Genomic DNA, 12,055 nt, shown 5'->3' on the forward strand with positions numbered 1-12,055 from the left:
TACATTTCACTTTGCAAATCATAGATAAGGTGTGGGTGGCCAACTCCCATAGCTATTTAGAATTGGAGGAATGTAAATTAGTTATGATGAAGAGTTGCCCTTTAAATATTTTCCCCCTGAGTTTTACACCAGTGTTCTCAATTTTACTATGTATCATAATCGCCTGGGAGCTTGTTAAAACAAAAATTGCTGGGCTCTAAGCCACAAAGTTTCTGATTGGTAGGTCTAGAGCAGGGCAAAAAGCAGTTCCATTCCTAACAAGTCCAGAGGTGATACTGATGCTGCTGTGTGAGGGGAGGATACACACTTGTGAACCACTGTTTTGTGCTAGCGTCTTCTTCTGGGCACAGGTGTCTTGTATTAGTTCTTATTCTTGAGTTTTCAGCACATCTTTCAAAATGATTTTTGAATTTGATGGAAGGACTCATTTTTTTTTAATGCTTTCATTTTGGCATGGTTTCAATCTGATATCTGCTTTTATTTCTCAACTGAATAAAATGTCCTACTGAATAACTCCCAGGACTCACATATTTGAATATTAGCTGTGTTCTAATGTGAGTTCCCATAATCCTTCACATGGATACATTTGATTTATAAACCATAATCCCTTTGTTAACTACAACAGTGAATTTTATAGTCTTGCCACCTTTCCAAATTTTGGGTGATCAGAGTTGCAAATTAAGTGAGAATTAAGGTAGGAAATAAAGGCTAATGGCATAGAGGGGGCTGTAGTCTGAACGTATCCCTCCAAAATTCATATGTTGAAACCTACCCCCCAAGGTGATGGTGTTAGGAAGTAGAACCTTTGAGAGGTGATTAGGTCATGAGGGTGAAGCCCTCATCAATGGGATTAGTGCCCTTATAAAAGAGGCCTGGGTGAGATCCCTTGTCCCTTCCACTATGTGAGGATATAATGAGAAGTCTGCCACTCAGAAGAAGGCCCTCACTCAACCATGCTGATACCCTGAGCTCAGATTTCCAGCCTCCAGAACTATGAGAAATAGATTTCTGGTGTTTATAAGTCACCCAGTCTGTGGTATTTTGTAACAGCCACCTGAATGGACTATGACAGAGGGAAGCAGATTTTTATTAGGATAACCTGTGGATTTCAATTATTCATGGAATTTTATCCTATGAATAATCAAGAGTTCACTGTGGCTATAATTTTCTGTTGAATTTTTCCTTTTCAAAAGCTCCACATAGCAGCTTAATTATAATCTTTCACTGTCTACTCAGAGAAAGCTCTTGAAACTGGCTGTAGGTTTCCTATCGAAGAGTAATGTGTCATGTTGTAGCCTAGGACTTAGGATAAAGCATCCACTGTAAAGTGTATGGAGTAGGGCATGAAGAGAATACAATTTGTGAGAAGTCTAAAAAATAAATGGAAGCATTCTTAAGAGTATAACAGTGGACAATATACAGTAGAGAACAAAAGGAAGAGATAACTTGGAAAATGCCAGAGTTATTCACCTCTATTTTTAAGAAAAGGTTTATCACTGACCAGTTAGACAGTTAGAATGGGTGACTCCTGTAAAGAGAGGAGAAAAAAAAACACCCTCAGATGTCATGAAAGCTTGAAGAATATTTAAAAAAAAATTTTTTTAGTATTTTTTTTTTTGAGGAAAATTAGCCGTGAGCTAACATCTGCTGCCAATCCTCCTCTTTTTGCTGAGGAAGCTAACATCCGTGCCCATCTTCCTCTACTTTATATGTGGGATGCCTATCACAGCATGGCTTGCCAAGCGGTGCCATGTCCACACCCAGGATCTGAACCAGCGAACCCCAGGCCGCTGAAGCGGAACGTGTGCACTCAACTGCTGTGCCACTGGGCCGGCCCCTTGAAGAATATTTTAAACAAAATCTGGACCGATTCATATCATGAGGGAAACTTTCAAATATGCAGTACAGTATTATTAACTGTAGTCACCATGCTGTACTTTACATCCTCATGACTTATTTATCTTATAACTGGAAGTTTGTACCTTTTGATCTCTTTCATCCATTTTGCCCACTCCTAACCCTAGCAACCAGCAATCTGTTCTCTGTATCTATGAGCCCAGGTTTGTTTGTTTATTGTGTGTTTAGATTTCATATGTAAGTGAGGTCGTGCCCTATTTGTCTTTCTCTGACTTATTTCTCTTAGCATAATGCCCTCAAAGTTCATGTATGTCAGCAAAAATGGCAAGATTTCCTTCTTTTTACGGATGAATAATATTCCATTGTGTGTGTGTGTGTATGTGTGAATATCTATATCTCTATATCACATTTTTAAAATCCATTCATCCACTGATAAACACTTAGTTTGTTTCCATATCTTGGCTATTGTAAATAATGCTGCAATAAACATAAGGGTGCATATATATTTTCAAGTTGGTGTTTTCATTTCCCTTTGGATAAATACCCAGAGGTAGAACTACTGGATCGTGTGGTAGTTCTATTGTTAATTTTTTGAGGAACTTCCATACTGCTTCTGTATTGGGTGAACCAATTTACATTCCCACCAACAGTGCACAATGATTTCCTTTTCTCCACATACTCACCAACACTTGTTACTTCTTGTCTTTTTGATAATAGCCATTCTAACAGGTGTGACGTAATAACTCATTGTGGCTTTGATTTGCAATTCCCAGATGATTAGTGATGTTGAACACCTTTTCATGTACCTATTGGCCATCCATATGTCTTTTCTGGAAAAATGTCTATTCAGATCCTCTGCCCGTTTTTAAACTGGATTGTGTTTTTTTGATTGTTTTTGTTTTTGCTATTGAGTTGTATGAGTTCTTTATGTATTTTGGATATTAACCCATTATCAGATAAAAGATTTGCAAATATTTTCTCCCATTCGGTAGGTTGCCTTTTCATCTTGTTGATGGTTTCCTCTGCTGTGCAGAAGCTTTTTAGTTTGATGTAGTTCCATTTGTTTATTTATTTATTTTTAAAAATTTTTTTTGAGGAAGATCAGCCCTGAGCTAACATCTGCTGCTAATCCTCCTCTTTTTGCTGAGGAAGACTGGCCCTGAGCTAACGTCTGTGCCCATCTTCCTCTACTTTATATGTGGGACGCCTACCACAGTGTGGCTTGTCAAGCGGTGCCATGTCTGCACCTGGGATCCGAACCGGTGAACCCCGGGCCACTGAAGTGGAACATGCGAACTTAACCACTGCGCCACCGGGCTGACTCCCACTTGTTTATTTTTGCTTTTTGTGTCAAATCCAAAAAGTTGTTGTCAAGACTGAATTTAAGGAGATTACCATCTATGTTTTCTTCTAGGAGTTTTATGGTTTCAGGTCTTACATTCAAGTGTTTAATACACTTCGAGTTAATTTTTGTGTATGGTGTAAGAGAGTGGTCCCGTTTCATTCTTTTACATGTGGCTGTCCAGTTTTCCTAACATCATTTATTGAAGAGATGTCCTTTCCCCATTGTATATTCTTGGCTCCTTTGTTGTAAATTAATTGACCGTATATGTGTGGGTTTATTTCTGGGCTTTCTATTCTGTTCCATTGATCTATGTGTCTGTTTTTATGCCACTACCATACTGTTTTGATTACTATAGCTTTATAATAGTTTGAAATCAAGGAGCATGATGCCTCCAGCTTTGTTCTTCTTTCTCAAGATTGCTTTGGCTATTAGGGTCTTTTGTGGTTCCATACAAATTTTAGGATTGTTTGTTCTATTTTTGTGAAAAACTGCCCTTGGAATTTTGTAAGGGATTGCATTGTATCTGTAGATTGCTTTGAGTAGTATGGACAATTTAACAATATTAATTCTTCCAATCCATGAATCTGGAGTATCTTTCTATTTATTTGTGCCGTCAATTTCTTCCATCAATGTTTTCTAGTTTTCAGAGTATAGGTCTTTGACCTTCTTGGTTAAATTTATTCCAGGTATTCTATTCTTTTTGATGCAATTGTAAATGGGATTGCTTTCTTAATTTCTCTTTCTGATAGTCTGTTATTAGTGCATAGAAATGCAACATGTTTTTGTATCTTGATTTTTGTATCCTGCAACTTTACTGAATTCATTTATTAGTCCTAACAGGGTTTTGTGTGTGTGTGTGTGTGTGTGTGTGTGTGTGTGTGTGGAGTCTTTAGGGTTTTCTAGATAAGATATCATGTCATCTGGAAATAGTGGCAGTTTTACTTCTTTTCCAATTTGGATGCCTTTTATTTATTTTTCTTTCCTAATTGCTCTAGCTAGGATTTCCAATACTATATTGAATAAAAATAGCAAGAGAGGGCATCCTTGTCTTGTTCCTGATCATAGAAGAAATGCTTTCAGCTTTTCACCATTGAGTATGATGTTAGCTGTGGGCTTGTCATATATGGCCCTTATTATGTTGATGTATGTTCCCTCTATACCCACTTTATTGAGTTTTTTATCATAAATGAACGTTGAATTTTGTCAAATGCCTTTTCTGCATCTATTGAGATGATCATATGGTTTTTATCCTTCATTGTGTTAATGTGGTGTGTCACACTGATTGATTTGCAGATGTTGAGTCATCCTTGCATCCCTGGAATAAATCCCATTTGATCACGGTGTATGATCCCTTTAAAGTATTGTTGAATTTTGTTTGCTAATATTTTGTTTAAGATTTTTGCATCTATGTTCATCAGGGATATTGGCCTGTAATTTTCTTGTAGCATCATTGTCTGGTTTTGGTATCAGGGGAATGCTGACCTTGTAAAATGAGTTTAGAAGTATTCCCTCCTCCTTAATGTTTTAGAAGAGTCTGAGGATTGGTATTAATTCTTCTTTAAATGTTTGGTAGATTCACCAGTGAAGCTGTCTGGTCCTAAACTTTTGTTTGTTGGGAGATTTTTGATTACTGATTCAATCTCCTTACTAGTAATCAGTCTGTTTGGTTTTCTATTTCTTCATGATTCAGTCTTAGTAGGCTGTATGTTTCTAGGAACTTATCCATTTCTCTTAGGTTGTCCAATTTGTTGGCATATAATTGTTTATAGCAGCCTCTTGTGACCTTTTGTATTTCTATGGTATCAATCATAATGTCTCCTCTTTCATTTCTGATTTTATTTATTTGAGTCCTCTTGCCTTTTTTCTTGGTGGATCTAGCTAAAAGTTTGTCAAATTTATTTATCTTTTCAAAGAACCAGCTCTTAGTTTCATTGATCTTATCCATTGTCTTTTTTGTTTCTTTCATTTATATCTGCCCTGATTTTTGTTATTTCCTTCTACTAACCGAGTGCTTATTATGTGCCCTAGACTGAGCTCAGAAAGACAGAGCTAGAGATATACAATCCTCATCACAAACCAATGATGTAGGTACTATGATTGCCTCTTTTTAGAGAAAAAGCTAAGGCACACCAACAAATGAAGTTGCTTAGTTACTTGATCTAGGTCACAAGGCTGGAAAGCTGGGATTTGAACACACGTCTGTCAGCTGCATCTGCTCCAGAACCCAGGCCCTTAACATGCTACAGAGATTCACTTTGAAGGAGAAGACAGATGGATTTGAGAAGAGTTTTAATAATAAATAAGCCTTTCATCCACAGTGGAGTAGACCCTGACCACTTGATAATTCCCCCAGCAGAGGAAACCATTCAAAAGCAATGGGTTTTTATTCATGTATTTGTTAGAAAGAAGAATTTCTTGACAGGATAATTAACATTCTAACAGGATACACATTGTTCATTTCTGAGCTCTTTTTAAGAGAAGCAACTTTAGAAGATAATTTAAATTTAGATTTAATCTGACTACAAATGATAATGTCTTCATGCCGTTTTTAGTCTAGATTCCAAGGTATCTGGGTCAATGACGGGATCTGTTTGATGTCCTCATCTCAGACTGCTCACTTCTCTATGCAGCACCTTAACTTCTGTTTTTGATAAACAGAGGTGATACCCTTTCTCCACTTCCTCACAGAAGTGTTAAGACACAGACTACAGTCCCATGAGCTCTGTGAAAGAAGAGTGTGTCCAAGTGTGCATGTGCTAATGAGATACTGCTCTCCTTTTTTCATATAATCACGGATTTTTGGTATTTTAAATAATAATTTGAGAAATGTATAATACAATTTAAGACATAATTATATTTTTGAGTGGGAATAAAGGAGGTAAGAAAAAGAGGAGGGCATCTTGTCCAGCTTCTGCATTAAAGGTAGCTAATTTCAGTGTTTTGACATATTATACATAATGCAGCTAAAGAGGGTAAAAAAAAGAGATAAATTAATGAAAAGTACAATTTAGAAAAGGTTTATATTGTTACTAACATATGCATTCATAACCAATTTACTTATTTCTAACTTTTGCTTAATTAATTATTGTAACTTCTAAAGTGTTAGGGTTCAAATCATTGGCTATTTCCTGGATGTATGCTCTTAAAAAATGCATTGCTCCAAACTAGAACTTTTTAATTTAATTTAATTTATTTTTTATTTTTTTAATTTTTCCTTTTTCTCCCAAAGCCCCCCGGTACATAGTTGTGTATTTTTCTTTTAGTTGTGGGTCCTTCTAGTTGTGGCATGTGGGAAGGCACGTCAGCATGGCCTGATGAGTGGTGCCATGTCCGTGCCCAGCACTTGAACCGGTGAAACCCTGGGCTGCTGGAGTGGAGCATGCGAACTTAACCACTCAGCCACGGGGCCGAGTAAACTTTTTTAATTGTTTTTTTTTTTTTTCTAAGATCTGTTGCCAATCTTCCTCTTTTTGCTTGAGGAAGATTCGCTCTGAGCTAACATCTGCACCAATCTTCTTCTATTTTGTATGTGGGTCCCTGCCACAACATGGCCACCAAAGAGTGGTGTAGGTCCTCGCTTGGAAGTGAACCTGGGCCACTGAAGTGGAGAGTGCCAAACTTAACCACTAGGTCATGCAGTGCCCCCCAGACTAGAACTCTTATATATTGCCTGTAGGAGTGTAAATTGGTATAACCACTTCGCAAAACTTCTAGGCAGTATCAACTAAATCTCATTATGTATACAGCCTATGATCTAGCAATTCCACTCCTAAGAGAATGTGATACTTGCTTATGGCAAAAAACTTGGAAATAGAGAAAAGCCCAAAGAAGACAATAAAAATAAACTGTCATCCCAGTATTGAGATGATAATTATTAACATTTTTAAGGAGAATCCTACTTTCCATACTGTTTTGTAGTAGGCTTATTTTATACAATAATATATTGTGAACATGTTTCCATTTGATATTCAACAATATCTTTTTTTTTTTGAGGAAGATTAGCCCTGAGTTAACACCTGCTGTCAATCTTTCTCTTTTTGCTGAGGAAGACTGGCCCTCAGCTAACATCCATGCCCATCTTCCTCTACTTTATATGTGGGACGCCTACCACAGCATGGCTTGCCAAGTGGTGCCATGTCCACACCCGGGATCCAAACCAGTGGACCCTGGGCCACCAAAGCAGAACATGCACACTTAACCGCTGCACCACCAGGCTGGCCCCTCAACAATATCTTAAAAAAAATCTGCCTAAATATCACAACATGGCTACATCATAACATATAATGCTTACCATAATTCTTTCTTGTTGGATACTTAAGATATTTCTAATTTTTCACCACATTTAAATGATACCAACAGACATTCTAATGTGCAAATTTTTAGCAAATATTTGAATATTAGAATAAATTCTTAGAAGTAAAATTTCTGGTTCAGAAAGTATGCAGATTTTAAAGATTTAGATGCAAATTGCTAAAGATTATTATAATTTATACTTCCTTCAGCTTGGTATGATATTGTCTAACATCCAACAATAGGCATAATTATTTTTGCTAGTCTTTGCCAAATTTATAAATAAGAAAATATTGTCTCTCATTCTAGCTTTAATTAGTATGGTTGAACTTTTAAAATAAATATATTGGCCATTTATATTTTATTATTATTATTTTTGGAATTCTCTGTGCATCTCCTTTGACTATTTTTCTATCTTATTTATTTGAAAGAATTCTCTATAAGGAATAACAACCAAAATTCTTTGCTTATTACATATGTTGTGGATATTTTTTCTGCTTAATTACAAACTTTTCATATTTCAAACTCCTTTCCAAAACTAGCAAGTTCTGATACTTTGTTCCCTTGAGGAAGCAGAATTTAGGAGAAACTACTATCACAGATCGCGTGCATGAGGCACCTTTGTAGGACTTCATTTCTTATTTTCATTTTATGTCCTTTCTTTCCTGTTCTCTTTTCCCTCTCCTTTACTTTTAGTAAGACTCATTTTCTCTGAAACAATGACTCTGTTCCTCTCCCAGAGGGCATAACGGATATATGTATGAAATTTACATTTACAGAGAAGGAACTAACATTGTGCCTGCCCTGTATCAGGTACTGTGCTAGACACTTCACTACAGTAATTCATGTTATCCTTAAAACAACTCGAACGAACTAGGTATTATTTTCTTCATTTTATAAGCTGGGGAAATTGAAAATCATTAACATTATGTGTAGTTTCTTTCCTGTCTTCTCTTGGCCTTCTTGATTTTACCCCTAACCTGCTCCTTTTGAAGTCTTCTTCATCTCTGATATGGCAATTCCATCCTTCCGGCTGTTCAGGCCAAAAATCTCAGAGTCATCCTTGTTTTCTTTTCTTCTTACCCCACAATTTGTGAGGAACCCCTGTCAGCTCTTCACTCTGCCCCTCTCTGGTCCCAGTCATTAGCCTCTTGCTTCTGGTTTATTTCAATAGCCTTCTCATTGGTCTCTGCTTCAGCTCTTACTCCCAGCAGTCAGTGATCCTATTACAATGTGTCAGAAGATGCTGCTTTTCTACACAAAGCCCTCCAACGGCTCCCACCTCGGAGTAAAAGCCTCGCCTGAGGTACATCATCCCTATCTCTTACTTCTCTCACTTCATCTTCTCCATTCTACCACCCTGGCCTCTTGGGTGTTCTAGCTCACCCACGCATATTCCTGCCACAGGCTTTTTGTACTTGCTGTGCTTTCTGTCTCAAAAGTTGTCTGCTCAGATGTCTTACTCCTTAACCTCTTTCAGGCCTTTGCTCAAAAGTCACCTCCTCCAGAGGCTTTCCTTGATGACCTTATTTAAAAGAGCACCCCTCATACTCCTTAAGCCCCCTCCCTGCTTCATTTTTCCCCATAGCATTTCTAATCATATGGCAGTCCACATATTTTCCTTATTCATTTATCATCTTCACGGGCAAGCTCCGTGAAGGCTAGGATTTTTATGTTTTCATTCTCCTGTGTCCCTGACCCCTCGAAGAGTGCCTAGGGTGCAAAAAGCACTCAATAAATATTGGTTGAATAAATGAACGATTCCCCCACGTTCCAGTTGTTAGAGGAGGGCAAGGTGACCTGCTGTGCAGAACTTCCTCGCTTCCACTCTCATCTCTGTCTCCCTTGTCCTTCCCCAGCTTTTACTTAGGAGCCACTTGTCTGCACTTGTTACAGGTGGAAGGGAAGTGAGTCCTGAGAGGTACTGGCAGCAAGTGCAACCTGCGTTCCTGCTGCCGTCCTCGAGCACAGCAGAGGGGGCAGACAGCCTTAGAAGGCAGCTGGAAGCTTGTATCATCCCACTAGCATGGTTGCAAAAGAGAATTTGAAACTAGATATACCTGATTTTGGTTATCTCCGGATGCCATTCATCAGGAATGAAGGGAGGAAGTTACTTCCTCCAAAGGAGAACTTGGTGAGGCGCCAGCAGGATGCTTCTGCGGTAGAAAACCCTCCACATCCGCCTTTGCAAGCTGCGGTGTGGCCCAACCTGCTTAGATTGAGGCTCACCTCAAGTTTCAGCCACACCAACCACACGGCTCTGAAAATGCCAAGAGGGCCTCTAACCAAGAATTTGTTTCCTCCTCTGGGGTTTCAAGTCCAGAAAGCAGAGCCTTGATTTCGCCACCCAAGCACGCAGAGGGTGTGGGAGACGGAAAAATCGGGGGGCGGGGGGAGGGAGGCTGCGCCGCCCAGCCCAGCAGCGGGCACAGCTCCGCGTGTCCTGCAAACAAGGGGCCAGGCCGTCCGAGGTCCCAGGTCCGGGCTCTGGGAGGGATGTTGAGACGCTGGGCAGCGCCACAGGCGGCCACCACCACCCAGGGGGTTAGGGAAATGGATTCTGCTCTCCCATCTTCCAGAGAGTCCTGAGTTGGGGGAAGTTTCCTTTTTGCCGTAGAACTATCCAACTTAAAAAGCCCTCATTTTCTGGAGGAAGAAGTGCCAGTGAACGTGTGACACACACACATATACTCACATACAACTCGGATAACACTGACTCCCCTTAAAACACAAAAGAGCCACCCTCGTTCCCGTCTCCTCCCGCTCCCTCCCAACCCTGGCACATGATTGACGTTTGCTGAGCCCAAAGCTCCCCCTGCCCCCTTCAGGGAGTTTGCCAGGAGGATGAACAACAGGCGAACGTTTCCACCACTTGACTCAGCTCTCTCGGGACTGTATTAGCATTTAAAAATCAAGCCTCAGGAAAAAAAGGCGCCGGTGAAAGAAACTGGAGCGGGGAGAGGACGCCGGCAGCCGCTGGCAGACCTGTGGGGAGTGAGGGGTCCCGAGTGGCCGCGCCGTGTAGGGGTGTCGGACTCCCTCAGCGTCGCAGCACTTCCCCCGTTCGGTTAATTTTCTTGTTTGGTGGTGTGTGCGCGTGTGCGTGTGTGTGAGTGCGTGCGTGTGTGCATGTGTGTGAAGGGGCGTGGCCCTGGCGAAAGGCGAGCCCCCAAGGGCGAGGCGTCCTCCACGCCGCCCGGGTTTAAGTTTCGGTGGAAACTTTCCCTCAGAAGCCCCTCCTCCTTCACCGTGGAAACCGGCGCCGGGGGGCCGCGCGGCCGACGCAGCCCGGCGCACCTGGCAGCGGCACGTCCCGGGGCAGGGGCGGGGCAGGGGCGGGGCTGGCGGCGGGCTGGGCGGGGCTGGCGGCGGGCGGGGCGCTGCGGGGCGGGGCGGGCGGCGCTCCCCTGGCCCGGCAGGGCAGGTTGGGCCCCGCCCCGGCTCAGCCCCGCCCGCGCTCCCGAGGGCGCGGGGAGGGCGGGGGCGAGCCCGGGTCCCGCGCGGCGCTGCCCGCGGCTGACGCACCGTCGAAAAGTTGCGCTCAGACCTTCCCCCGTCTCCTCCTTTCTTCCCCCGGCCCGGCTGTGGAGTTGGAGCCCCGCGGGGAGGAGCCGGGCGGGGACCTGCGAGCGGCGGCCGGACCGGGCGAGGAGCCGGCTCCCCCTTCCTCGCGGTGCCTAGCGCGGGTGGCGGCTCCGGGACCCGCGTCCCCAGGACCGCGGCGCAAACTTTCTGGACTGTCCGGGGACGTTTGTCCGGCGAGTCCCCCACCGCGCGGGGAGGAGGAGCCGCGGCCGCTGACAGGTACGTGGCACGCCGATCTCATATTAGCGCTTGAGGGAGTTAAGGGAGCGGGAGAGCCGAGGTGTCCCTTTCTTGCATCCCCCAGCTGGGCTGCAGGGACAGGTATTGGGATGGGGGGGCCCCCTGGGAATATGCCAAACAAGGTGACTGCGTCGGGCCAAGGCACGGCTGGGAGGAGGTGGCTCCCAGAGCTTCGGGACCAGGCGTTACTCGGCGACTAACCCCGGGGGAGAGAGGGCCAGCTTGTTTTGACGGAGAAGGACGTCAGGGCTCTCCACCCCTTTCCTTGGTCCCTGGGGCCAGAGAGCTGGGGTCCTACGGGAGGAAGAGGTAAAGGCAAAGAGATCTGGGACTCAGTTTCTCTTTCCAAACCTCCTCGTTTATACAAGAGACAGAGAGGCATTGCCACTCGGAGGTTTGCAGCACTTTTCTGGGGTAAGGATTTCTTGTTGGGTGGCCGTCGCTCAGTTTCCTAAGTTCTCTAATGAAACTGTGTTCAAGTCGCGATCGTTGTTACTGATGGTGTGTGTGTGTGTCCCCCGCCCCGACCTCAACAAAGCTCCCTTGTTAAACCTCGCTTCTGCTAGGGAGCGGAACTAGCTGCTGTCCTATTTCAAGCCCGGCCAGAGCGAGGTGTTGGTGGCAGCGGTAGCTGTGTTTGCTTGGGACTTTGGGAATCACGTGAGCGTAGCTAATGACTTAGCCCAGCACCGTCCCACCTACCTGGATCCGTCCATTCTTAACTGCTCCGGCTTCCAC

The 12,055-nt window shown here is 42.9% G+C and overlaps 1 protein-coding gene across 7 annotated transcripts in view; it reads left to right on the plus strand.

Annotated features, from left to right (window-relative positions):
* Nucleotides 1–10,957: 10,957 nt before the first annotated feature.
* Nucleotides 10,958–12,055, plus strand: part of FHIP1A (FHF complex subunit HOOK interacting protein 1A) — a 220,458-nt gene continuing 219,360 nt past the window's right edge. For 6 of the 7 annotated variants that reach the window (XM_046656304.1, XM_046656303.1, XM_046656299.1 and 3 more), the window contains exon 1: nucleotides 10,959–11,296. The gene's annotated coding sequence lies outside the window, so the exon portion shown is untranslated. Of the gene's footprint in view, nucleotides 11,297–12,055 lie in introns of all 7 variants that reach the window. The other variant, XR_006887927.1, reaches the window with a different exon arrangement.

This window comes from Equus quagga, chromosome 3 (genome assembly GCF_021613505.1).
Source record: "Equus quagga isolate Etosha38 chromosome 3, UCLA_HA_Equagga_1.0, whole genome shotgun sequence".
In the NCBI taxonomy this organism is placed as follows: domain Eukaryota; kingdom Metazoa; phylum Chordata; class Mammalia; order Perissodactyla; family Equidae; genus Equus; species Equus quagga.